At 38.9% G+C, this 27,721-nt stretch overlaps 1 protein-coding gene across 4 annotated transcripts in view; it reads right to left on the bottom strand.

Moving 5' to 3' along the window:
* tjap1 (tight junction associated protein 1 (peripheral)) overlaps positions 1–27,721 on the bottom strand; it is a 112,650-nt gene that overhangs the window by 63,475 nt on the left and 21,454 nt on the right. For all 4 annotated transcript variants that reach the window (XM_055169299.2, XM_055169297.2, XM_055169300.2 and 1 more), the window contains exon 2: positions 2,948–3,096. The gene's annotated coding sequence lies outside the window, so the exon portion shown is untranslated. The remainder of the gene's footprint in view (positions 1–2,947; positions 3,097–27,721) is intronic.

Genomic DNA, 27,721 nt, shown 5'->3' on the forward strand with positions numbered 1-27,721 from the left:
TAGTGACTAGCAAAGGAGATGAATCAATCATATCTATACTAGCCGAATATTCCAGCAAAATCTCCTACACCGGTTCTTTTCAATCTGTCCCCCATGTTTTATTATTTTTCTCTTATCTAAAATCCACACTGAATACTAATATATATAGAAAGTCAATAAACACTTAAGCCAACTGGCTGGAATCTTTAGGCACCTTATGATTTGATTGGATTTTGATTCCAGTAATCTGATCTGATTCCAAAACTCTTCTTGACGCATCTCGAATTCCAGGCAAACGCATAAGAGTGCTTTAGTAAGATTAATGGCTCATTGCCAAATTCATTGTAAAGCCTACGTATAAATCTAGCACCAGAAGCAGAATAAACTGTTTTTGCTTTGTATTAATAATATACAGCATTAGAGAGGATTTCAACTTTGTTTTTATCAACCTGTGCATAATATATAGATTAAAACTTACTGAGAGTGTCACATATACGTTTTACATGTACACATTTTTGATGAACACTTTGTACCAAAGCAACTTACAGTGCATCACAAGGTATATATTTTTATCAGTATGCAGGTTTGAACCTTGCATGCATTTAAACCTGTTGTCCGGGATTTACAAACAGCAGGGTTTCCCACAGCATATTTCAGTTAAGGCGGCCCGCCTAAGCTTGGAAACCCTACCGCCTTAACTAGGTCGTCAAAAAAAAAAAAGTTGTGCACAAAAGGCCGTCAAGTGCATCTCAGAGAATAGCGCATACGCGCATCACACCGCGAGCGGGGACGCGCGCCACAAGGCCGAAATGAGATAAAGACGTGGTCCGTCATGTCTGGAGGATAGCCAGTTGATAAAACGTGTGTCCGTGAGAACTGTAAGTGGACTAATGTTTTGGGTTCATTTAAGCCTGTTATTGTATTAGTCTATAGTTCTTGCAATTTTAAAGTAAGTTAGCTGGTGATTTTTTTGTTTGAGCAACCTGCTAGGGTTTCACATGCCTGTTGATCAGATATAACTGTTGAGCGCTCTTGCTCACGTTATTTATGTGCATTATTTACATGCTACAGTAGTTACACTCCTTTAAGATAATGTAATTAATAGTGGGAAATAATCAGTTTTTACCATTTTTGCGCTATCTATCATCGTTCGCCAGACGTTCTACAACATCTGCTTTAGTTTGTGTTTATTAACCCTTTAGTTTCACTTCATCACACAGCTATTCCCATTAGAGGTATCTGTAAAAAACATTTAATTCATTAATAATCTAGTATGTGTTCATTTTTGTCATAGTTTTTTTTTCAAAATTAAGTTTTATTTGAGTGTTTTAAAAATAAATATTTTATTTATTTATTTTATTAAAATATTTAAATTTTCATCATGACACATACGCCCCGCCCCTTTGATTGCTACGCCTTCGGAAAACCCCCTACCACCTTAACTAACAAATTTTCTGTGGGAAACCCTGAACAGTGATAGGCTGCTTAAAGTTTGCATCTTTCTGGCTCTTAAAAATGTGTTTTATTCGATTGGATCACAAGTGGACAGCGCCAAAGATGGCTTAAAGCATTTTGAACACTGTTTATAGCAATCTTCAGCGTCATCCACTTGTGATGCAATCGACGAAATTGCATCTTAAAGAGATAGTTCTTTAAAAAATTTCACTTTAAAATGAAAATTCTGTCATCATTTACTCATCTTCATGTTGTCCTAAACCTGTATGAATTTCTTTTTTCTGATGAACACAAAAAAGATATTCTTAGAAATGATGGTAAACACACAGCAGATAGTGACCATTGACTTCCATAGTAGGAATAAAAATAAAAATATGATGGAATTTAATGGGAACCGTCAACTGTGTGCTTACCATCATTTAAAATATTTTCTTCATCATTTATTACAATACTTCCAAAATATTTGTTTCCTACTATGCAATTCAATGGTCACTATCTGCTGTGTGTTTACCATCATTTATCAAAATATCTTCTTTTGTGTTCATCAGAAAAAAGAGATTCATACAGGTTTAAAACAACATGAGGATGTGTAAATGATGATAGAATTTTCATTTTAAAGTGAACTATGTCTTTAATGCCAGGTGTAAACAGACCCTAAAAGAGTTTAACCATTAAAAAGTCTAAACTACAGACAAACAAAATATTTTCAAAAAAAAAAAAATGTCCAGAGTAGTTTAAGTCTTGATCTTTCATTATTAACAAGCACCTGAGCTGGGCACCATTGAGTTCTTCTGGCCTGTGTTCACTTTTGTTCTGACCTGGTGTGAATAATTTAAAAACACACAGATAGCAACGGTTCATATATCTGTGCTTCTGGAAAAACTTTTTTTTCAGGCACTTGAATATAAAGGCTGAATATAATAATAACTTTCCTCATTACAGCAGTGTATATAGCTCAAGCTCTATTCTCTCTTCTACTCCTTTATGGCTTCAGAATAATGAAACCGCAGAATAAATCATATTACAGCTCCCTTTATATACTTATTCTCTATTTCAATACCTTACAGTATACAGTGAAACAAAAACACATTCAAAAGTTCACTATATATAGATTATAGTAGAAGGCAAATCTGGAAGAAACATCATTATTACAGTGAGAAACAAACAGTATGCAAAAAGTTTTCCTGTACCACAATTGTGAACATTGTGTTACCACCAGCACAAGAGTTAGGGGTTTGAATCTCAGAGAAGATGCACACTGATAAAAACGTATAGACTTTGGATAAAAGCTGCTGCCAAATTTAAATGCAAAAGTTCCTGATTGGTGAGCTCACCAGCCATAAAAAAACAGACAAGAAATGTCCACTTCTCAGCAGTTACAACAAAGCTTTAGATAAATTATGATTTATATTTTCAAAGGAAATCTGTTAATGTTCAATAAGAGCCAGCACAGACATACAGGTAGAGGTCACACACAGAAAGTTGTACAACCGCATGGCATCGCGCCCCTCACCTCAAGTGTACATGCTGCATTCTCCAGAGTCATCGTCCCAAATGTGTCCATCCGGTCGCCAAGGAAACTCAATCTATCTCACGTCTCGCTCCTCTTCCTCCCGCTCCTCCTCCCCCGGCGAGCATGTGAACCTCAGGGCTATCAATGACCTGAAACAAAAGCAGGTGGATGGAAAAACATGAGCGTCATTGGCGCCAGTGCAGCTCCCTGCCAATCACGCAGGCCTAGGATTAAGTGTCAGCGAAGAAGCGATGGGACCCGTGAGGCAGCTGGTGCGTGTCTCAAATAAACGTCCGCTGCAGGACTGTTTTGCATTTATGCTGCCTGCTTCACCACCCCTCTCAGCCACCATATATTGCCCCCATAAAGTGGTTAGATCCTAATTAAGGTGTGTTTAATCAGGAGAAAGTGCATTTATAAATGGATGTGAGGGACAGTTCTGCAAAAAGCTGGATATTCTTCTGACAATGGCACTACATAAGACACATTAACCACCACCTGGCACTACACAAGACTCGATGTTTTAGGGGGAAAAAAACTGCAAAAACAACCACAGAATGAGACTTAAAAGCAAAAGTGGGTCTTTTTCCAGGACGTTCTTGACTGAGCAGATTTGCTATACAGCTACACGCAATGCATTTTGTCAGTTTGTAATGCGTGAATCCCTATCAACAATCGATAAAAACTGATATTTTGGTGGATTAATTATAGTCTGTTCTATCTGTTTGACATTAACAATTTTCCCCGGGGTTTATTATTTAAAAATACAAAAATGGCCCTTTTCCATTGGTACCATCTCGATTGGGGTTCCAAGCAATCTGAGCTGATACTAAAACATGACATGATGAAAACACACAAGAATCGTCACTACCAGCGTCATCGCTAAATGTAAGATTAGCTTTATCTTCATGCCGTCTTCGAGCAAACCTGTTGTCATCTGTTCTTATTTTTTAAAGTTCCCAAACTCCCTTTAGGCAGGGCTCAAAATTAACTTTTTTATTTGGTAGCACTGGTGCTCCCAACTTTAAAGAGTTAGGAGCACCAGCAAAAATTTAGGCGCATCCATCCAAAAATTAAAAAGCACCACAACAACAATGTAAATGTTAATATATTTATTTTATTAAAAATAAAACAACAACACCGGGCTTTACACGTCCTATGGCCAGCATTTAAAATTTGGTCTTCTATTCTATTTTTTTTTTTTTTTTTTTTTGCTGCATAAACTCCTAAATTAATACCCAAATGCTGTTGAAATAGTATAGCATCAATAATAATTTAACAATAACAGGTAACATGATTAAGATTACATAGAAAATCTAGCAAACACGTAAAACACTGATTAATTGTGACATTACAAAAGTGACCCTAATATAGAAGGCTAATATATATATTGGTATTGATAACTGCATTTCCAGGATGCTTTTACTACTAAATAGGCAATGTTTTAAAAAATACAACAAAAACATACCATCAGCATTGTCGTATTCCACATCAACATGGACCACAAGGATGTTTGTCGAATGTCCATTCACCAGCGCATGCGCACATACACCAAACACACTTTGACAGACAGGTCGGTGTCTCCATCAATAATAAACACATTTGTCATGACACGTCTTATGTTTTTGGCACTTTCGCCATGTTTAAGCAAGGTACGTCTGGCGCTTAAAATGTTTTGATTCCGCCATTAACGCCGTTTTACAGGATTTACAGTAAACACAGTAAGTTACATTTTCATAGCGGAGACACTCGAAATCTTTAAGCCACTCTCTCTGAAAGGTTTAACGTCAACTCGTATTTTCCGGTGGTGGAGTTACATTTGAATCCGGATCGTCGTCAAAAAATACAGTAATAACCTTGGCTGTAATCGGGTCGCTCTTGTCATGCTCGCGACGCGTTCGTCTTTTCACATGTCCGCGTTTCACGGCAACAAGGAATGACTGACACTCATATTAGCCAATCTGCAGTCTTCATTAAACGCAAGAACTTAATGGTGATATTTTATTGGTTAAGTATTGTTGGAGAGAACACTGAACCTGGGACAGCGCCATCACGCAGGATCACAATCAACTTGCGTCACAACAAAATGGGCAGTCGCACAAATGCTCCCAAATATATTTTAAGGTCGCACAGATTAAATTTCGGTCGCATATGCGACCAAAATGGTCGCAATTTCGAGCCCTGCCTTTAGGCAAGAAAAACATTCACTGAGAATCAAGAACACCATAGTAGTGTTTACCAGACTTGCAGTTTGTGGCGGCACATCCGCGATGCCACGTTCACATGTATGCATGCCATTTTTGCAACTTAAATGAGGCTCAGCGAAGCGCGTTGACTGGTGTTTGTACAAAAACTGTCATGTGATTTTGTGGCAGACTGACAAATAAATAAATGTATTAATTACTAGCATTGCAACGATGCTCTCTCCCACTTTAAGTTTGATGTCACAGCAGTAAACACGCAAATACGACACGCCTATAATCCCTCCCACTCTGAAGTGTTCCTAAACAATGGACAACACGACGCCACTTCCTTCCATTGTAATGAATTGAAGCCAAATATGTCCGACCATGGCGCTGCCATTTTACATAAAAAGTCAGTTTGGATCCAGGGCATGCACAGAAGGAATCGTCTGTGGAGCCAGAGGCAGAGCCGCGATATCAAACTTATCAAAAAGGATTAAATTACTAGCTAAAATGAAACTTATCACAAAAATGAACAATTTAACATATATTAGCGTGATAACAACTACCTTAAAAGACCAAAACCATCTTTCGGAAAATTTGTATTGGAAGTGTAAACAATTTTTTTATTTAGAGCCGAGTCCCGTTCGTGTGCATTGAGAGGGTAGGGTTTATGACTTGTACTGCAGCCAGCCACCAGGGGGCGATCAAAGAGCCAGCAGCTTTACTTTTCAGGATGTTTGAGGCACACCCATCCTAAACACAAATAGAAAAGCTAAACGAGCCAAAGTAAGATGAGCTGACACGACCTGACCAGTGAGGTACTATGCAATCGAAAAGTGCCAAAAGTTTACTTACTGTCATTACCCTAAAGGGGGTCGCACACAGGATGCGCAGCGTCGTTCTAAAAAATTTGAACACATTGCTTTCTATGAGTATACTCACACACCGGGGCAGACAGGTGGCGCCGCCCAGCTACAACTCAGGAAGTTGCTCAAATCCCTGTCGCGCCACAGAGCGCCACTCACATAGTTTAATATGAAATAACATCATAATTGTCCCAAATCATTAACGATTAACATCGGCTGCTAACGTATATTTTGCATTTTGAAGTAGACGCTATTTTGAAGCTCGCGCTATTTAATGTGCACTTCTGGTTTACGATACCTCCGAGTTGTCCTAGACGCGACTCGACGCGGCCTGACGCTGAGCTGCCCGGCTGGTGTGCGCCCTTAATACTGTACCCAGGTAATTCTAAACCCATAAACTGATTTTCTGAATGAACCAAGAGCACAAAAATCTTTGAGCTTTTTTCAATTTAGCTTCACATTATTTGTTCTTTACACAAAGCATTTGGAAGAAAACTCTTAATAATAGGGATGTAACGATTCAATCACGATTCAATCGCGGTCCTCATTAAAAATGCCTGTCTGAAATCGATTCTGAATCGCAAGGCTGCGATTCTTTGTTTTATGCACAGCCTGTGCCTGTATTACGGCATTTGGTCAGTAGGAAGTCCTTATCAATCTAAAATCATTATGAGTCGGAGTCGTTTATAACGTGCATTTAAAAAAGCAACACTCGTTAAACAAAATCATTCAAAATATTCTTTATTATCATGAAAATACCTGAAACAATTTGAAGAACGGCAGTATAAATATTCATGTGTAGACATTTCCTGGAATAACGTTTGTAATGCTACTTCTTGTGTGGCACAAAGGTAGTTTCTGCACGGGAGCGCCCTCTGGCGTTCGGATGTGCCGGGATTTCACCGTAATTCATTCAAATTCATTCATTGAGAAAACGCGCATTTGCACAATGAATCGTTACACCCCTACTAAATAAGTGCTTGACCGACCGATCTATAGCTGAAAATAAATACACATACATTACACCTGATTAGTTCAGTTTAGTAAATCCAGACGTTGATCTAGACGCTGCATTCAGTTGCGTTAACCTTCTATAGTTGCATTTAAAATGACCCGATTCCCTGGCGTGAGTTTTTAATGTGAGGTTACAATGCATCACATCTCAGTTGCCATGGTGACACATCAAGCTTGTCACCTGAAAGTGGCGCTCTGGTGTTGACTCACAGAAAGGACAGAATCCAAGTCAGCAGGACACATTTCAGGGTTTTCAACATTTTTACTGAGAAAGTTTGGCCTGTGGGGTAGGCGATCTTTCTAAAAAAAAAGTGCATCACAAACTGAGAATCAAAACATGAATAACAATCTTTATTCCAATTTTAAGATTCAGGCTGAAACATGCCCATATGGCCTTATTATTTGTACAGTTTATATTGCATTAAAACAAACAATTTGAATCAGTAGACCATTAGATAATATACCAGTGTTTATGTGTATGTTGTATGGTAATATCTACCTTATTAAAGGTTTTTACTTTCACTTTCCATGAGATAAAAAGCCCTTGTTTTGTATACTTTAGAAGAGATCACAAACTATGAATTAAAAAAAAACTATTTTCTTAATCATGTTTTCGTGTCAGTTTTCATACTTAATAGCAATGATCACTTTGAACAGGTTTGTATGGGAAAGAGCAATAAGATTTTTTTTAAAATTCACCCACAATTTGAACAGACAAAATTTAATAACTATTTGAAACAGTTCAGAAACATGTATGGAAGCCGAGTAATTTTATTTCCCAAGAAGCAATCGAATTCCTGTGAAGTATGAAGCGTTAACCGCTAGGCAACAGCTCCGACATTAAGTTTTGAAGGTTGAAATCTTTAAAATTTGCATAAAATTGCAATAATAAGCACTGAAAGTAAACTAATCCATTTATTCTTTTAAAAGCTGAGAAGCTGCCAGACCACAACAAAGTAAATACTGCAAGAGCAATAAAACCCAGAGTAAATCAATTACATGCCTGCTTTAGCAAACCAAGACTGCTGGTCTGTATTCTCTTATTTTTCCTTGGAAGTCAGTAAAGAAAAAAAATGCAAGCAGAAGTCACAAGAGGTCACTGAATTTCCCAGGCCCAGCACAGTAATTTATGTCAATGAAGGTGAAAACGAGAACATGGGAAATGAACCAAAGATTTGATCTAGCTACAGTTACACATTTTCAGTATTGTGTGAAAGAATCCTTAGAGCTGTTTGCTTAAAAGACCTTTTAAAACTTTTCCTTCACTTCCCATAAAGAGCAGACGCCCATGCTGGGCAGGCTTGCAGATCAGCTAATGGTGTCTGGCTTTTGACTAGCAGCATAAAGCCTGAAAGCACTGGAATCAGATTAAGGCGTAAAACTTGCCATTATGTATTGAGGTCCACTGCACAGCAGGATGTAACAAGATCAGAAGTTCTCCACAAGTATTGAAGAGCGAAACTGACAAACCAATGGAAATGAATTTTCTTGATCAGGAATTCAAAATGTGTAAACAACAGAGAGCTGCACATAAACAATGCGCTGGGCAGCAGCGGATGAGCTTTGAAAGCTTTACTGGAGATGCGTTTGATTATGTGAACAATGGAAACCGGACGAGCGACAGCAATAGTTATTTAGGCAGCAGATGAAGGCAGCGTTCAATAAGACGGGAAGGTAGACACACTGTGATTGCATCACGGCATCCTGTATCATCAACCACCGCATCAAGGTGGCGCATAAAGGACCGGGTTGTGACTCAAGGTTGTTTCTAACCCCCTCAATTAACGTGGGCATGTAGTTTCACGTGGCATAAAATGTGACGCCCAGAACATTTCAGACACGGGTCTAAATCAGAACAAAGTAATCATCCTTCATTTAGATGCCAAGGGTTGAACCGTTTCATCTTTCATTTCTGCTTTCTCGTCCCCCGCCCTTAGCTAAGACAACTTCTGAGTCGGAGTTTTCATCTCAGAAAAGCATTACAAAGAAATTACCTTGCCCAAACCTGCAATCTTGCGCTTGAGTGGGCCAGTAAGTAACTTTCTAAGAAATCAAATCAGCAGTAACTGTATAATTTAATAGGCAAAGGTGATGCATTGGGGAGAGGTGATCAAGTGAGAGACTTTTAGGTTGCAAGAACAAAATGAAGGGGCGTATGTTGACCACTTTGATGAACTCTGCATTTCGCCCTTATCCAAGGTTGAGTACGCATTGGAACTAGAGATGTGCACAAATGGTGGAATAGTCATGCATGCACAAGACAAAGACAGGTGCTGAAAGTAGAGTATACCAGGGCGTTTAGGCAAGTCTAGCACTTATTGGGCGTGCACACCAAAGCTTTTACACACGCGGCCGTTGTATGTTTTCAATTGTTTGCAATGGAAAGGTCTGGATTTTCAAAAAAGCCAGCAGGTAGCGGTATTCTTCCGCGCTAAGGGGGCATGTACCCCAACGCTTTTACGCCGTGGCCGGCGCATGTTTTAAATCTTTTCCAATGGAAGCGCAGCGTTTTTCAAAAAAGCCAGCAGCCAGCGGTTTTGTTCCCTGCTGAAAACCGGCACTCTGCAGTTTTTCCGCGCTCAGCGTTTTCAGGCGTTTAAGGGTGTTTTCACACCTGCCTTATTAAGTTTGGTTGAATCGTACCAGAGTTCGATTGCTCACTTGGTGCGGTTCGTTTGGGCAGGTGAGAATGCAGAAATGGAATTCTGGTGCGCACCAAAAGCGGACCAAACAAGAGGGCCGAGACATCCTTGAAGAGGTGGTCTTGGTATGCTTTCAAACATACTCTAGAATGGTTTGTTTGTGGTGAGAACGAGATCCGAGATCGAACCGACCTAACTGCAAAAGTACTGCGTATTTTGGACTAAACCAGCTGCCGTAGTCAGTTGCGCAGTGCATTATCGGATGAGGAAGTGTTTGTTGACAGTTTCTATTAGCAATACAGGGAGTGCAGAATTATTAGGCAAGTTGTATTTTTGAGGATTACTTTTATTATTGTACAACTACAATGCTCTTGGTCAATTCAAAATGTTAACAAACCCTCAAACCTGAACAGTAAATAGTAAAAGTGAAATTTTGGCTTTCTTAAGAGAATATTTCTATGTACATCATTATTAGGCAACTACTAGTGTGCAGAATTATTAGGCAACTAAATGAAAAACAAAGATTTTACCATCTCATTTGTTTTTTTTTTCAACTGTTAAAGTGAGAATAATAAACAAACTCTACATTTACAAAAAAATTAATAAAAAAACAAAAAAATATATAGACTCAGTGACCAATATAGCCACCCTTCTTTTCGATAACAGTCACAAGCCTTCCATTCACGGATTCAGTCAGTTTCTTGATCTGGTCTGAACCAACATTTTGTGCAGACGCAACCACAGCCTCCCAGACACTGTTCAGAGAGGTGTACGGTTTACCTTCACTGTAAATGTCCTGCTTAAGAAGGGATCAAAAGGTCTCAATAGGGTTTAAGTCAGGTGAAGAAGGGGGCCATGGCATTAGTTTTTCACCTGTAAAGCCTTTACTGGCCAGCCACTCAGTTGAGTACTTTGATGCATGTGCTGAAGCGTTGTCCCGCATAAAAAAGTCTTATTGAGGGGTGCGGATTTTTTCCTGTGCCACTGCTTGAAGAAAGTGTCTTCTAAAAATTGGCAGTAGGTCTGAGAGTTGTTTTTTATTTCCATTTTCAACCCAAAAAGGTCCAACAAGCTCATGTTTAATAATACCTGTCTGTGCTTGCCTGCCTGTAATGTAGAAGACACTTTCTTCAAGCAGTGGTACAGGAAAAAATCTGCATCTTTCAATAAGACTTTTTTATGCAAGACAACGCTTCAGCACATGCATCAAAGTACTCAACTAAGTGGCTGGCCAGTAAAGCCCTTAAAGGTGAAAAACTAATGCCATGACCCCCTTCTTCACCTGACTTAAACCCTATTGAGACCTTTTGATCCCTTCTTAAGCAGGACATTTACAGTGAAGGTAAACCGTACACCTCTCTGAACAGTGTCTGGGAGGCTGTGGTTGCGTCTGCACAAAATGTTGGTTCAGACCAGATCAAGAAACTGACTGAATCCGTGAATGGAAGGCTTGTGACTGTTATCGAAAAGAAGGGTGGCTATATTGGTCACTGAGTCTATACATTTTTTCATTTTTTATTGTTTTATTAATTTTTTTTGTAAATGTAGAGTTTGTTTATTATTCTCACTTTAACAGTTGAAAAAAAAAACAAGTGAGATGGTAAAATGTTTTTCATTTAGTTGCCTAATAATTCTGCACACTAATAGTTGCCTAATAATGATGTACATAGAAATATTCTCTTAATAAAGCCAAAATTTCACTTTTACTACTTCAATGTTCAGGTTTGAGGGTTTGTTAACATTTTGAATTGACCAAGAGCACTGTAGTTGTACAATAACAAAAGTAATCCTCAAAAATACAACTTGCCTAATAATTCTGCACTCCCTGTATTAGCACAATGACAGATTGGGGACATACCTGGAGTTACGATGAGGTGTGGCGGAGCCTCAGAAATTTGGTGCTTCGCCATTTCTAGTGCATTAAAATGTTGTGTTCAAGCCACATCAGCAATTCATTCTGGAAATGAACAGTTGGTCTAGAGTGCTGTATTCAAACTATGTATAACAACCATGGAGACATAATTACAACGCGTAGTCATCTGTCCATGGTGTATGCTGTATTTTCCTCCTTTTTTTTACTTCCGGGGTTCCGTTGGAATTTCGCGCACGTTGATTCTGATCAATCGAGGAGCAGTTTAGGAAATACGTTCAAATACATGTAGCCAATGAGTGATGTGGATCTTATCACATGACTGAATTTTGGTTTGTTTCAACTGCTACGGACCAGAGCAAACAGTGTGGTATGAAAAGGAACCAAAACTGCAAAAAAAAGCTACAATATATCATTTTTTTTGCTTTTGGTCTGGTCCAAATGAACCGAACTACATATGTGAAAACACCCTATAAGTTTTGGTGTGCACACCCCCCAAGTGCAGAGAGCTGATAAAGATTCAACTTTGGGTGAAAAGTTCCGCTTGTCAATGTCAGTTCTCACACGGCTGCCAATCACAGTGGAGGAGGGGTGGGACATTACAACAGCAACCAACCGGCGCATTGTACAACGACTAATAAACAAAGTAGAAGCATCATAGCTACCAAAGCATTCAGCTGAAGAAACAGCTGGCATTCGTCATCCTCCAGGCGTTTTCAGATGCTTTTAAAAGCTTTGATGTGCATACCCCCTTACTGTATCACTCTGGCTTTTGTAGACTTTGTATTGAGGTATAACCCAAATATTAGAAACTATATAGAAACAACCAATAAAATTGCACATCACGAGTTTTGAAGGTAACATGCATCAGACAGAAAAAGAAAGGAGCGTGGATGGTTGGCAGTTTCAGACTGAGACTACTCAACATTTGAGTAAAATATCTACTGACAAACTAATCTAGAATCAACAGCTGCTCTTAGGTCTGTAAGCATTGTCTACACACAGAAAGCTTTTCACACAAAGGCCTAATTCCTGCTCTGTTGACCATCATGTAATCCCATCAGTCCTCAGATGCAGGCAAACACTGCACCGGTCAGATGGGCTCAGGATCAGAGCTGAATTCAGTCCACAAGCTATCCAAACACACACATATATATAGAGCAGGGAAAGGGGTGGGCCAAGTCACAGATGTATCTGTTGTGTGTGACAGGTTAAATTGAGTCAGTGGTTGGTTTTGGGAGATGTCAGCTCAATGTGCAGCAGACGCTTGATCCCAAGGTTGTTCTCATTCTCAGATAGCCCGCACGCACTGAGCATGTGGCAACAGACAGATGTCTCAGAACAGCATCTGCCAAACACACTGATGTGAAATTGACTTGGAACTGATGTGAATAGTGACATATCCAAAACGGTTCTGTGCTACCTTAATTACACCTAAAGAGTCCAGTAGACTTAAAGGATTACCCCACTAGGGTTGTGCCGATAGACGATAGTATCGTGTATCGACGATCTTCAGACATATCGCCAATGGCAGGCTTTCATGGCGATAGTCAAGACGATAGTTGGCGAATGGTTATTATTATTATCATAATCATAGTTTTATATTAACACCGACAATGCATGCTGGTTTGTTTGCTTCACTTTACGCGGAGAGCTTGTAAAGAGAGAATTCCTTCTTGCACGTACCTGCACTTAATGCGCGCGTCTTGGTCTCCTTCTACCACTAAATTCAGCGCGCCGCGTCATGAGCAGCTGCGCTTCTCTCTGTCTCACATGCACGCGCTCTCGCGTCAGTCCGCAGTCTAAACATAAACTGAAGTAGTAATCCTTATTTGTTCAGTTTAATGCGTTTCATGCGAGCGGATGCAAACTTTACTTTTTGTTTAAAATATGACCCGCTGCATATTAGCGCCTCTCTCTCACTCTCGCGTACGTGCAGAGAGCTGCGCTCTGTCCGAAGTCAGATCACTAGGTATTAATCCTGTTTATGATATGCATTCCAATGAGTTGTAGCAACACGTCCCTCGTGTTTAATATATGATTGTGTTTAAAATATGATCGCGTTCCGCTGGACCGATGCGTTTAAAAAGTCACCTCATGAGAGCACCACTGCTTGACACGTGTAGTCTTCTGCAACAGCACTAAATAAATGCATTGAATAGTTTGTATGTGCGCGCACTTGTGTGTGCGTGCGCAGATGCATGTTTTTACAGTTATTAAGTAATCATGATAGGGTTTTAATGACGCGCTCGCTTTAATGGCATCAGTTTTAAGAAGGTTGCGGTCACGACAGTGTTACGGTCTTGTTTTTTTTTGTCCACCCATCAAGTGACTTGTTATATTGAGTAAAAATTAACAAATAAAAAAAGAGTAAACTACTGCCACGCCCCCCGATAATATCGTGTATCGCCGATCTCACAGGCTGACGATAGGACGATCTGAAAATAGGGCATATCGCCCAACACTATACCCCACATTCATAAAAATAAAATCCAGATAATTTACTCACCCCCATGTCATCCAAGATGTTTATGTCTTTATTCGTTTAGTTGAGAAGAAATTATGTTTTTTGAGGAAAACATTCCAGGATTTTTCTCAATTTAATGAAATATTGGACCCCAACAGTTTACAGTTTAATCCCGTATAACATGGGTCTTCAACTGGAGGTCCGGAACTGCAGGGGGTCAACCAAATGATGTTTGACCACAAGCTATTTTTATGCTAAAAAACTTATATATGTACAAAAAAGGTTACATGTCCCCTTTTAGTTGTGCACGTGCGTGGCCGCGAAGGCGCGCGTTCAGTTTAGCAAGCGGACCAAAATAAAACATCTGAAGATTATAAATGTACACTCAGGAAGCAGCAGTAGCGACAGAAAAGGCATCATAAAACAGGTAAATCTTATAGACATGTGTGTCTTTCTTTCAGAAAGTTATTTTAGAATCAGTGCGACATTGTCTCATCTAAGTTATATTTCTGAACTTGGACGGCTGTTTCACACGGTTCAGATTTAAAGCGCTAACTCAACAGGCAAATGACACCACATCGCGTCTGCATTATAAACTTTGACAAAACTATCGCTCGCATTTAAAAATGTATGAAACGCGCACCGTGATGGTGCTTTGTGCAAGATTCATAGTCAGGTTGAAATCCGCCTTTCAAAAAGTTGCCCCAAAGAGATGCGCTCGGACTCGTTGCATGTTGTCTCCTGAGTCTCATATGAAGCTATGCAGAAAATAAACCTGTGTTGGCGATACACGAGAAAGGCAACAAACCTATAAATTATAAAGTAGCACAACGTCTATCCCCACCAGAATAGAGAGTCTTTGTGCCATTCACCATGATCAGTCATCTTTATAAACTGAAAGCCCAGGTTCAGGTAAATTCTCAGTCAAATGAAAATCTATTACACTGCAAATACCTTAAAATATTATTATTATTATTATTACTATATTTATATTCATATTATTATTATTATTATTATTATATTCATATAAAAACTACATCTACTTTAACAAAAAAATGATGCATGTACAACAACAACAGCATAATAGTGCCAATGTACTGTCTTTATATAGTATGGCTGTGTGAGAATATGGTTTGTTTCTATTTATAAAACAGTTCCAGTCCTTGATTCTGATTGGTCAGTAGTTGTATTTTACTCCAGTTGTGCCTAATATGAAAAGGCAGCCTCTTGTACCTTACTGATTACTTAAATATCAGTTTTACACATTTAGTATCAGGGGGTCCCTGCTCCATGCCTCTCTCATCTAAGGGGTCCCCGACCCAAAAAACGTTGAAGACCCCTGCCGTATAATATTGCAGGTTCAAAGCAGCTTCAAAGGACTCTAAAGGGGGTCGCACACCGGACGCGCAGCTCAGCATCGCACAGCGCCGTTCTAAATAAAAAAAACAAACACATTGTTTTCTATGAGTATATGCCTACCGGCGCCGACAGGTGGCGCCTGTCCAGCTACGACTCAGGAAGTTGCTCAAATCCCTGTCTCGCCACAGAGCGCCACTCACTTAGTTTAACATTAAATAACATCATATTTGTCGCAAATCATTAACAATTAACATTGACTGCTAACGTATATTTTGAAGTAGACGCTATCTGAATAAGCATGCGCTATTTAATGTGTACTTCTGGTGTACGATACCTCCGAGTTGTCCTAGACGCGACGCTGTGCATCGCTGAGCTGCGCGTCCGGTGTGCGACCCCTTAAACAATCCAAACTGAGGCATAAGGGTCTTATCTAACAAAACGATAGAGCACTTAAAAAGAGCAAAAATAAGCACTTTTAAACCACAACTTATCACATCTTATTGCACTAGCCGTGTGATGCGCCAGCGCGACCTTGCGTATTGCGTAAACACGTTGAAAGGTCACAAGTAACATAATATGTTAAAACGCACACTTGTGGATCATTTTAAACAATACGCTGACACAAAAACATTAATTACTATCATTCCACAAACAACAACGTCAGAACGCGCCTCTTTCTCCACACTTGTAAACATTGGGGCGGTAGTTTAGCATACGTCATGCGTCAAATTACATGGATTTTTTCCTTTAATATTTAATATTCAACTTTAAGCCAAGACATCTATTTTCCCTGGCAGAAGTACACTGTCAGAAAAAGTAGGTTCTGTACCTTTGCAGATATACAAAACATAATACAATGCTGTACCTTTTGGGGTACTTTTACAGCACCTTAAGGATCTATTGTGTACCTTTAAAAGGTACAGTTAATTGTTTTGTACCCCCAAAACAGTTTTAACTGGTACAGAATTGTTCCTTAAGGTACATAATAGGTCCTTAGGGTATAATATATATATGTACCCATAAAGGAACAAAAAAGAACCTTGATGGTACAACCCCATCGACAGAAAAAGTACAGTTTTGTTCCTTTATTTCCTTTATGCTTTTTCACCTAAATGAAAATGGCACAAGTCAGCTTTTTCACACTCGTATCTTGTGTTTAAAATAAACAGCGGAAATGAAACCCAAGCCTGAAGCACATAAATAGTGCAATGAATCAAAAGCTGACAGTGACAGGTGAATTTAATTACTTCTGTCTGATTAAATTTTGTTTGTGGAGGAAATTAAAATAACAAAAAACTTTAATTCAGTTTGCAGTTCACAAAAGATTGTCAAAGTGTGTCATGTATTTATTTTCTATTACAAAAACTTTTTTGCATTTTTCGTACGATTGAGCTCTGGGTGCATAATCACACATGATGACAAGTTTAATTGTTTAACAAATGTTTTCCTGTTAAAAAACAGCTCAAGCTATAAAGTTTTCCCATTCAGGGAGAGATAAAACTGTCAATTATTTGTGAGCAGACTATTCAAAAGATTTCATTTTGCAATATTAGGTCGTGACTATCAAACTGTAATTCTCAGATGCAATTAAATGTAATATTTAATCCTGCTTAAGATAACCTTGCTCCAAACCCACTCTGTGCAGCCTGGATGAGTAAGCTCCTCTGAAACTATGGGATGTGTGCTGATTGTTTTTGTAAAAGCCAAATTTAATGAAATTTTCCATTATTTCATGGACATTTTTATTAATCAGTTTGTTATTACAACACTAAATCTGTATGAAACAATATCCTATACTGTCAACAAAAAAAAAAATCACTGGGGCGGTACCCATTCAAAATGTACATCTTTGCACCCAAAGATTTCATATTAATACTTTAAATGTACAAATGTATACATAAATCTGCATTAAATGGTACATAAATCCTTTTTAAAGGATAGTACCCCAGTGACAGCTTGGGACCATTTTTTTACCATTTTGTCTGACTGTGTACATTTCAAACACATATATTTAAAAGAAATATGCATTTAGATCTGCCCACAAACATTATTTCTTTTTCTTTTGCTCTAAATGAGCTTCAGCTTATATAGTGCAATTGGGTTTCAGCCTATATAGTGCAATTGAGGATAAACTCAAAGTATGATATTGATAGTGCTGTAAAAAGTAAGCCACATTACACCTTGTGAAGTATAGGCATCATCAGCACCATTGTTTACAGGATATAGCAAGCACTTAGAGACCGTTGTGGCATGGGCTTGTGAAAAGAGTGAAATGTGCTTTTAGCCTATAGGGCAAAATCTGCATTATCTACAGTAAAAAGCTGCATTACATTGACTGACACTGTGTTTAGATGTTGAGTGGGAATGAGATTTCACTTTGCGAGGGGGGCTCCCATTAGTTTAGTTTAATGTGCATTACGTAATACTACTTTTCTGAAGTAACGAGTCAAGTAATCCATTACTTCATAAATGTACATGTATTAATACTTGAGTATTTTTTTTAACTAATGGGAGTTACTTCAAAAACCTTATAAGCTGCTTTATTCAATGAATCAGTTAAAAATCAAATAAATTTGTATAAAATATTAAAACAATGTATTTAAAAAATGTAGAATTTGGAAAAAATGAAGGACTGCATGGGGCCCAGAGGCTGTGTTACACACGCAGTCCCTTGCTGTGTGTGTATATAAGCGTGTGTGAGAGGTCTGCGTTAGCTAATGAAACTGAAGGGGTCTAATTAAATGAATAACACACTCTATTAATTTTGATCTTCCTCTTCACACTCACCTGAACAATACAAAGCACTTCAACAGAGCTCTCACGCCATCTACAACGTGTTATGGTGCTTTAACTGTACCAGAAACAGTCCCACTTCACTACAGCAAACACACATAATGAGACACTTACCAACCCAAATAACTGAACGACATATGACACAATGAATATATGTCTTTACAAACCAAATGATGCACAACGGTACATACACACACAGAAAACAGGCTTCTTTGACCAAAATGACTATATTTTATAGTTATAAATAAATGAATATATAAATATAAAATAAATAACTAATTAATAGGGGTGTCAACAATAATTGATTCGGCAATGCATCGCAATGCGCGCATGCACGATCGATGCACCAAAGTGCCATAATCGATTATGTCACTGTTTATTTTCTGGCCTCGAGTGGACAATAAAGTTGTGAAGTTTCAATTACTTCCGGGGGCATAACAACAACAATCAAGATGGCTGAGGCGGAGAGAGATGACTGCGATAGACGGGTAAATAAAAACGCACCTTTTTCCATGGAAAGCGGAAATATGGCACATTTTGGATTCTATGAAGTTAATGTGAAACTAGACAAGACTTACGCTGTGTGTAAAATTCTCATCTCAGGTATATAATTGTCATTGTCTTAAAGCTGCTAAGCTTTCATTTTCGTTGAGAATAATTGCACTTGACTTACTTGACTGATTAAAAATTTGCCTTGTTGTGTACAGTAGAATTCTGATGCATCGAAGAATCGAATTGAATTGAATCGTAATTGAATTGAATTGTGAGGGCAGTGGCAATGCACACCCCTACTAATTAATTAAGGTAACAATGAATATGAAGGTTATCAAGTTAATTTAAGATACATGTCTAATGTGATGTCCGCAGAACAATATTACTGCACAGCAAAGTGGATGAGATACATTCAATATATATCAGGGCTCCAGACTGCGACCAGATTTAGAAACAGCGCAAGCATTTTTTACAAGTACTGCGCATGCGCAACCTTCAAAGTTGTTTTTTCAGGTTGAAAGACAAGTAGATTAATTAATAACTTCCTGAAAGTCTGATCAATTGTGCATAATGATGTGCAACATAAGCATATAGAGGTAAGTCAGCATTTCTCAAAGTGTGGGGGCGGGCCCCACTGGTGAGGAATAGGAACATTACAAGTGGGGCATGACAAACGTGAAAGATTTTTTTCATTTTTTGTGCCCATCTCTATTAATTCCTTTATTAATTGACCATACACTCAAAACAGCACATTTAAATATAAGCCTTACTTAAAGGTATAGCAGAAGATTTTAGTTTTCCGGGTGGATCATCTATATTATTGGTCATCCCAGATGATGTGGAGGGGCGGTTCTTTTAAATAATTCAGGAAAATCTTCCGCTATTCCTTTAAAACAACATCAGACTGTGAAGAAATATTGTAGGCATAGCCTACAAAAATGCATTAACGTTGGAATGTTAATTGAAGCAGAAAAAAACTTTCATGTGGAGAGGGGCAGTATAGGCAGCAGGTGGTAGCGGGTATAAAAGTTACACAATGGATAAGTTTGTGACACAAAATAAAAAGAAAACCCTCAGAACCCTCAGAGAAAACCAAGACAGACAGTGAACCTGATTATCCAAAAAGCCAGCCGAAAAGAAAGTATGATGACTTTTGTCAGAGACAAAATGCAAATGCAGCTGCATTATTATTATTTTTCCTTTAAACAAAGTCTTATTTAATGCAAAGTGATCAAAGTGGGGCTCGGAACCCTTACCTCCAAAGTGGGGAATGGCAGAATAAGTTTGAGAAACACTAAGTTAAGTCTATTTAAAGGACAAGTTTGGTATCTTACACTTAAAGCCCTGTTTTTAGATGTTTATGATAAAATAGAACGGGTTTGACTGAAATTTGGACATATTGGAGAATTTTCTGGTGTTTGTTCTATCACCTTCCACCTCTATAATGGCTTTATAGGTGCACTGGAACAATCCTTCCTAAAATGCATTAAACTTTAATTTACAAAGACGTGAAACTCAGCGAGTGGTCAGGGGTGTTCACTGATGTGCTCACACAAAAATCGCTGCAAGGGACGTATTCCAACAGGTTTTATTGTAGTTTTGTCCAACTCCATTGACTTGTATTACTGTAGATGTGCTGTGAGGTACGCTATTACTCCGCGCCGGGAATGCTTTTTGTATTCTTGCAATTGGGAAAGGTGGATTATCGCCACCACCTGGGATGGAGTGTCTATTATTCAAGCTCTCAATGGAAGAATATACGGGTGTGAGGCATTTGGAAAAATAGGTCCACAAGTTTACAACGAAGGCTAAAACACCTGTTGGAAAGCATCTTTTGCAGCGATTTTTGTTTGAGCATATCAGTGAACACCCCTGACCACTTGGTGAGTTTCACGTCTTTGTAAACGAAAGTTTAAAGCATTTTAGGAAGGATTGTTCCAGTGCACCTATAAAGGCTGATTTAAGGTGTGCCGCTAAATTTTCTGCTTGCTCTCCCAAAATGTTCAGAGGCTACAGTGCTAGAAAAAACGTTAGTCTGGAGCTAGGGCTGGGAGATAAATCGATTTTATAGATTAACTGGAATGTGTAGCTTGTCAACATCCGCCAACACTCCCCTTTGGGCTCCCGTAGTTCCGAATGGGTTCAGCCCTCCATTTGCGTGTTTGCCATATAGATACACAAACAACATGGCAGCAAGCAGGGAAGAACTCGTTCCCAAAAAGGGCACAGTGTTATATGTAATTTGGAATTGATTCGGTTTTGTGGCATCAAACGACAACACCCTGTTGCAAAAGTGTGTTTGAAGTCTGTTGCTAGCAAAGATAGCAGTACGACAAATTTTGGCCGCACTTACATTAGGGCTAACCCAACCAAACCATGCCCTAGTGCGATTGTCCCCCTTCCCTACTCCCCCAGAAGCACGCCCTCACACTGCACTTTGAGCAATCCGAGCCTCTGCACACTTTCGTCGTTAGGATGCAATTGTTTTGAAGAAATGGTTTATTCACATGCTGAAAGTTTTGGACCCCAGTTATGTGCTACAAAGCTGCAAATATTTTTCTGATGTTGCCTTGCTTCAACTATATAACAGTACACGCCAAAGGATCGCATTTGAGCTGGAAAGGGTGTAGTTTTACTCTGCCACAACAGGATTTATGGCCCAGCCGAACGATGCAACCCTATATGAGTTTGACGATGCATTTCGTTAACGACAACTAGACTCTGCAAAGTGTCTCCCTTCAAACGGGTTATTTTCCCGACGACCACACAGGCGAAATAATTGCCCAGGCTTAAAGCAGCTCTGAGCTCTTGGAACCTTGCTGAAGGCCTACTCATTTGTATGACTATAGACAGCGGCACCAACATGATAAAAGCTCTGATCCAACCTCCAGTGCTTTGGACACAGACTGCACAATGGAGCCCTGTATAAATACCTAAATGGTAGGGGTGCGACGAGATCTCGTGCGACGAGATTACATGTGTTTCGCGAGATTACATGTGTCTCGCGAGATTTCTTGTGCAGGTGCTGGCCGTTTCTCAAATAAAAGACTGCATCCTTCGGAGGTCGCATTTTTAAACTGCATTTACTTCATCACTGTCTTATTAGAGAATATTAACAATTATAAAGCTTACTAATTATTTAGGTAATCGCAAATTGTTGTAATATGCTCACGACTTGCGAATGTAACGCTCAGTTAAATATATGAAATAAACCTTGATGACGTATGCAGCCTGCATATGCGACCTCCAGAGGATGCAGCTTTATACAACGCATGCGTTATATTTGTCTTTTACTGCGTTCGCTTTTTTGTTTAGGTTTCCAATAATGTTCGTTTGGGAGCTCATGTGAAGTCTGAGACACGTTGTGTATGTCTGTTGATCAGTTTCAGCAGATTAAACCCTCACACAGAGTTTACATGATTTAATGTCTGCATGTTCTTGCTCAAAAAATGACAGTGGCTGTATCATTTCTAGAGTAAAGAAATGGACATATATTAAATATTAATATGGATTTAAACATTGTTTGACTGAAAATAAGCGTTTCTCTCCGTCTAAAGTGAAAGTGAAGACAGCGTCCGCGAAACGAGTCCTCTATCGCCCCCTGCACGCATTTGTTATAATACATACATAATGCTTTTTATTTATAGGCCACAAAATGTTGCTCAATGTAACTTGGTTTTAATACTTTATTTGAACCAATTATTATCGCATCTTCGTTATTATGTCATTTTAAAGGCTACTGCTCACTTGGGTCTATTTTTATTACCCCAAAATAACAAATTACTTCATTATCAGTTAGCAAAATAATTGTTAGGGCCAGTCCTTGATTAGTTAAAACATTTAAAATTAATGTGATTTCAGTTTCTTATTCATTTATTTTATCATTGAGGGTTTCTAAAAAGTGTAAAAATATCGTCTCGTCTCGTTCTCGTGAACCCAATCTCGTGTTTCGTCTCGTCTCGTGGATTAAGTGTCTCGTCACACCCCTACTAAATGGAAAATCAACAGATCTTATAATATAATATAATTACTTGAAAAATGTATAATAAACAACATCACTTTAACACAAACTCTGATATCAAACAGCCCTCTGGAGCAGGACAACATATAGAGATCAATAGAGTTTTGCAAAAGGCACTCCAGGTCTTTAGCCACACCTCTGCTCTCCCAAAGTGATTTCAAAAGCTAATTGCATGGCACATTTGACACCTCTCTCCTAACTGACCCAGTGGGCCATGCGATTATTCTGCAGGAGGAGTTCATAACGATGAACCAATAAGATAGAAATCACATTTTAATTTCATTTAGCGATGGACTGAACTGTCGTTGCATGAGCATTCTCTATCCACATCTCATGACATAAAACAGCGCCTGTAGTGTAAACAATTGTCAACAATGAGAGAGATACAATAACAGAACCAGGAACTGAAAAGACAAAGATTGCAGGCCAGCTATTTATTAGTATAGCACAGATCAGTAAGCTGATACAGGCTTGCCTCTGGTTAACATTAGAGAAACTGAGGACATACGTGCATAACATCTTAAATTTGACATCCACACCACTAAGTCTGGGTAGAGGAGCCTCAAGTGACATCTGAAGTCAAATGTTCACGAACCTAACAAACAGGGAATGTAAAACACTGCTCAGTGTGCGTCTGCATCAACATCAGCTCCTTTACTCCAACTGTCATTCATGCGAAAGTCAATCTTTGGTTGTTTTTTATATTTTTTTATTCCATTGAGAGTAGAAAACTCAAGAAGAACCACCTGCCTGGGAAATATTGAAAAGAAAGAATCTGTTTACTACAGCCTTGACATTACAGCTTTCGGTACAATATCACAAACCTTTCCACTTAATGTGACATTGATACTTCTTTGTATCAAGAAATTATTTTATAAAGACTTCACTCATAGATAGCAACTTCGATCCAATTAAATACAAGAAGGGAGCATAACTACAAAAAATTTAACTCACTAAACATTTTGTCATTTTAAAATGACACTCCATATTTCAGATATGCCTTGACATCATGTCTTACAATTCAATAAATTAAAGGTACAGTATGAGTTTTTTATCAGCATCTAGCGGTGAGATTGCAAATTGCAACCAAACTCATTTTCTAAATGCAACGATAAGCTACGGTAGCTGCCAAATATGGATAAATATGTCGTCCTCTGAGACAAACTCATCATGAAACGCGCTCTCTTTACAACAGTTTGTCCATTTAGGGCTACTGTAGAAACATGGTTGCATTGTAACTGTGGGTTCACGCCAGCCGCGTTCGAGGCGTCAAAATCGCGTCTACCGCGCCTTGTTTGCTGCTTGAACAATTTGAGTGTACTCGCATCATTCGCGGATGAAATTCTAGTCATCGAGACATTCACGCGAAAATTCACGTCATGGGAGGGGCTTCTGCGACTCTGCTCGCTTCATGTAATCACGTCACTACTAGAACAAGCTCCTGATTGGTCAACGCAGCATGTTTTTCGGCCAAAGTTCAAATTTTTCAACTCGCGCGTTTGCCGCGGCAATGCTCAATTCGCTCCATTCGCTCAAACTAGATGCGCTAATGAGATGGAATCGCATCTACAAAAAACGCCTCATTCGTGCGCAAGACCTCCAAACGCGCGTCAACGCGTCTTCACATTGACCTAAAATTGAAATCACTCGCGCTTGACGACTCTACCGCGGCTGGTATAAACGCAGCATAAGGTAAGAAAAACAATACAATTCATTAGGTAAGCTCTTTATACACCATTGATAATATAGATATGTTTTTTAATGCTTTATTCTGCTTGGTTAAGAAATGTTCAACAGGTATGCATCTTCCAATAAACGCATACCTAACCTGTGAAATAAATGTATTAAAAATAAATACCAGAGCAATGTTTGTGGTAACCATAGAGGCTGTTTGTGATCCGATCGATGAAAACGCATCTTAATACCAAGTGTAAACAGCCTCATAGTATAAGCAGAATAATTGACTCCGCTCCTTAAATTATTTGAAAATAATGCACATTCGCAGCACAACGCTAATTATTGTCAAATAATTCAAATGACCGTCATCAATACATCCTTACATATTACATTGCATTTCTGTCAAGAAATCCTTCTAAAAATGTACACATTGGACCTTTAATTAAGAAGCAATAGACATCCTACAAGTAAAACCGAGTAAAACCAAGTAAAACCAAAAATAAAGAAAGAAAGAATCAGATGCCAGAGAATCTGGTATGTTTAAAAGCAAGCCATAAAAAGCCATGTAATCGATAAAAAAAGACATCATGCTCTCCCATTAAGACAGAAACAATTTGGAGCTTAAATGTCAGAACTCCCTCCAATTAACATAACCCACCGGTAAATTATCTTAATAGTGACATCAATGCTACGCCTGATATTAAATGTTGAAAGAGTAATCATAAAGGAATGAACAACAAAGTTAAATTGTCATCAGCATTTGAATATGACACACCAGCCGACATTCTGGAGTGTAACGTTTGCATCAATCATTTTGAGTCCTACAGTTTAACCATTCCAGTAAATTGCACTCCACTGATACATTATAAACGTCAGTGTTGATATTTGACTGCTCATTTTCCAAGTGATGCTAATGGATTCAGATGCTCCTCATGGAAAAACTCAAGTTCGTTTCAAGAGTATAAAGAATCATGCCTAAAATGCAAGTTATGGTCATGTGTAAGGTCTACACCGTAGGTTATCAATAGACTGTGCGTAGCTCTGCCTAGCCTGATGTGCAACTCGCCAAACAGAAGAGTCAAGTTTTAATAGGAAACATATTAAAACTCTTTGGTTATTTTTGAGCGTGATGCTAATGGTCTAATCAGATTCAATAGATTATGCTAAGCTATAGTAAAAGTGGTACCACCAGACCCGGAGATCAGCCGAATGGACTCCAAAACAATAAAAATCAAATGTTTAACTCTAGAGGAGCTGGAAAATGAGCACATTTTCAAAAAAAGTGGAGTGCCCCTTCAACTGATTTACATCCATCACTGCAGGTCTTCTCAAAACATGCACAACAAGCTGTGCTGCTTCTTCGTTTGTGGATTTTCTGGCCAAGCTGCTGGTTCTTTGGCGGTTGCATTGCTAATGTGAGTTACACACGTGGATACTGCCTACTAAAGGGCTAGTTATAGTCGTGCGTAGGTCCTGCGGCGTAGCAGCGACGGCGTAGGTTCCGCGTCGGTTTTCATTTATACTTTTGCGTCATCATCCGTGTCGACGTGCAAACACACGCGCCACCGCTGGTAGGCAGTATCCACGCGTGTAACCACAGTAGCAGCGCGACTGTCAGAGAAGAAGAAACCGGGCAAGTTAACCCACAAACGAAGCAGAAACAGCAACTTGTTGTGTATGATTTGAGAAGACCAGCAATGATGGAAGTAAATAAACAGCAACTTTTGTTGCAGTTAAATCACTCCTCAACTTGGAAATACCTATGACGCAGTTTTTTATCTGACGGGAGGGGTTCTGGTGGACCAATCACAGCTCTTGGGGTCCGCGTAGAACTGACGCTCTGTTAAAAATTTCGCGAGGTGCGCGTCAGGCTACGCAGAGCTACGCACAGGCTACGGATAGCTACGGCGTAGAACCTACGCACGACTATAAATCGCCCTTAACGGTCTGCTTGTGTAATTGACCTATGGCTAAGCCACACCCCCTCCACTCATTAGGACAAACAATCAACATTCGGCACATGGCAGTTGTCACAGTAGGAGACAGGAGGCAATTGATGATTTTTGGAGACAGAAAGACGATATATCATCTCGAAGTCACCAAAATGGAATTAACTATGCATTGGAGGGTTAAATTAATAATTTTATTGTTGAGAAGTTCGATGAAAAGCTTCAACATACGTTTCCAGGACAAGCCTTTTTACCATCTTTACCAAGAGAGTACCAAACTCTCCATTAGTTTGGTGCTACAGTATGTACATGAATCATTAGCACAACATTGCTATTACAAATAACATTTGTTATCTCGGTTATTTACAAATATGTTAATGAAGCTGAGTGACATGATGTACAATGCAGCTAGAAGCTAACGTTAACGTTTTCTAACGTTAGGCTAACGTTACGTTAGAGATGTTAAAGATAGCGTTCAAACACGTTGTTGACTTAGCTTAGAACAGATGTAGACATCCACGTTTAATTTATTCACGTGTAGTTGGTGTTGTGGTCTACCGCATAATCCAGAGCAGACAGTGACACTAAACGTTATCTCAGTTGAGATGTGGCTTGTGAAAGGGTCAAAAATACACACTGTCGCCCAGCCTTTCGGGATACCTAGTGTCGGAGTTGCATGTAACCCATGCACACCATTTGACCGTTTTAAATTTAAAATGACAAGAAAAAAACATAAAAAGGAATGAAAACTGACTAACTGCAATGCATTTCAATGAACGCGGAAGGAAAGAATGTCCGAGTGTATTGGGTTATTATGCGCACTGTGATTGGCTCATCGCGTCTGAGGGCGTGGCTTAGCCATAGGTCAATTGCACAGACATGGACAACGACGCAGATGTATATATGAAAAACGACGCATTGCCTAAAGTAGCGTTGTTGAGGAGACGCCATAGGACTTACGCACAACTATAATGAGCCGTTAAGGAGACAATCTCACTTCACAAATTTTAAAAGGGGAATGCTTTTAACCATGGGTTAGTGATGGGCAGTGTAACATGAATAATGGTTAAACACTAAAAAATGTGTCAGTAGTGATGCTGCTATACAGTTTAGATAGATAAAGACACAGACACACAGACAAAGAAAGATAGAAAATATACAAGTACAGACATGCTATACAATAAATAGACTTTACAATGTACAGCAATACAGAAAACATACACAAAACATACTTTGTTTCAAAAATATACACAGTGTATATATACAGTCAAAAGTGGCAAGAGAGGGCTTTAAATGCCAAGGTTGTGCAATAGTGTTCACTTCTTATAATTTTCTTCAGGTGGTAAGGATATGGAACAGCAGAACAAAACCGCATCTTAATGTTGAATACAAAGCACAGGAAGTGTGGGGTATAAAGTAAAAGCAAATGAACAGTATT

Source organism: Misgurnus anguillicaudatus, chromosome 11 (genome assembly GCF_027580225.2).
Source record: "Misgurnus anguillicaudatus chromosome 11, ASM2758022v2, whole genome shotgun sequence".
Classification (NCBI taxonomy): Eukaryota; Metazoa; Chordata; class Actinopteri; order Cypriniformes; family Cobitidae; genus Misgurnus; species Misgurnus anguillicaudatus.